This window comes from Octopus bimaculoides, chromosome 20 (assembly GCF_001194135.2).
Source record: "Octopus bimaculoides isolate UCB-OBI-ISO-001 chromosome 20, ASM119413v2, whole genome shotgun sequence".
In the NCBI taxonomy this organism is placed as follows: Eukaryota; Metazoa; Mollusca; class Cephalopoda; order Octopoda; family Octopodidae; genus Octopus; species Octopus bimaculoides.
Window position 1 is genome coordinate 34,703,806 of NC_069000.1, and position 1,849 is coordinate 34,705,654.

General features: G+C 36.8%; 1 protein-coding gene across 6 annotated transcripts in view; it reads left to right on the top strand.

The window, feature by feature from the left end:
* The window catches only part of LOC106876102 (ataxin-1), a 533,072-nt gene that overhangs the window by 479,672 nt on the left and 51,551 nt on the right, over positions 1–1,849 (top strand). For all 6 annotated transcript variants that reach the window (XM_052975101.1, XM_052975100.1, XM_052975099.1 and 3 more), the window contains one exon: positions 655–730. The gene's annotated coding sequence lies outside the window, so the exon portion shown is untranslated. The remainder of the gene's footprint in view (positions 1–654; positions 731–1,849) is intronic.

Genomic DNA, 1,849 nt, shown 5'->3' on the forward strand with positions numbered 1-1,849 from the left:
CAGGAGTGGCTGTGTAGTAAGAAGCTTGCTTCCCAACCACATGGTTCCAGGTTCAGTCCCACTATGTGGCACCTTGGGCAAGTGTCTTCTACTATAGCCTCGGGCTAACTAAAGCCTTGTGAGTGGATTTGGTAGATGGAGACTGAAAGAAGCCCATCATATATATATATATATATATATATATATATATGTATGTGTGTGTTTGTTATTTGTGTCTATGTTTGTCCCCACCACCATCGCTTGGCAACTGATGTTGGTGTGTTTATGTCCCTGTAACCTAGTGGTTTGGCAAAAGAGACCAATAGAATAAGTACTAGACTTACAAAAAATAAGTCCCGGGGTTAGTTTCTTCATGTATGTATATACATATATGTATGTATGTCTGTAAATAGAATGTGATTGTGTTTGTCATTTACCATCACCTGACAACTGGTATTGGTTTGTTTACATCCCTGTAAACCCAAGACCACATTGTTAGAAAACCAGCTGCTTAGCCACACACCCATGCCTACATTTATCTCTTGTTATTGTTGTTGTTTATTTTAAAACTATGCAATTAGACAAATTAATATCCTGTTTATCAGTTGTGTTGTTTCTTTTGTTGTTATTTTCATTTTTTGTAACGATTTCTCCATTTTTTCTCTTTCATTTTAGGTTATTGTGTTATAAACCTGTTGCAACTGCCTCATTTAGACGTCATCTCTGTTAATTAATGATTAATACTGATTGGGTAAGTTTAATATAATATCATTGAATTAGTGCTACAGCTGGCCACCACCTCTCACTTGCACTTCCTTCTTTGTATTCAAATGTGCCCGCCCCCACCTCATCCCTTACCATTCTGCCTCACCCTCTCCCTAAAAAGAAAAATAACTACACAAATAAATGAAACAAACAACTGATCCCTTATTTCAGCTGTTTTGGGTTTATTTCTACTGTTGATAGTGGTAGGCTCTGGAGGTGAGGTGTTATTACCAGATGAAAAAGTAAGGATCTATTAGGTAATAATAATAATAATAATAATAATAATAATAATTTGGCAATCGTATACAAAAGTTAAGAACTCATATATCTATCTAATAATAATAATAATAATGATAATAATGCTTTCTACTAAAGGTGCAAGGCTTGAAATTTTGGGGGAAGGGACCAGTCGATTGCATTGACCCCAGTACACAACTGGTACTTAATTTATTGACCCTGAAAGGATGAAAGGCAAGGTTGACCTCAGCCAAGTTAGAACCCTGAATGTGAAGATGGACGAAATACCGCTAAGCATTTTGCCTGACGTGCTAACGGTTCTGCCAGCTTGTCACCTTAATAATAATAATAATAATAATAATAATGGTGATTATTCAGGTGCAGGTGTAACTGTGAAGTTTGCTTCCTAACCACATAGTTCCAGGTTCAGTCCCACTGTGTGGCACCTTCTACAATATTACTAGGCCAACAAAGGCCTTATGAGCAGATTTGGTAGATGGAAACTAAAAGAAGCTTATTGTGCATGTGTGTGTATGTCTGTGTTTGTCTCCCACCACCACAGTTGGTGTTGCTTTGTTTATGTCCCTATAATTTAGCAGTTCAGCAAAATCAACCGATAGAATATGTACCAGGATATTAAAAAAATAAATACTGGGCCAATATATGTATATATATATACATACATACATACATAGGCACAGGCATGGCTGTGTGGTAAGAAGCTTGCTTCCCAACCACATGGTTCCCTTGAGCAAGTGTCTTCTACTATAGCCTTGGGTCAGCCAAAGCCTTGTGAGTGGACCACAGCCTTCTGAGACAGAAACTGAAAGAAGCTTGTCAAATATATATATATATATATATATATATA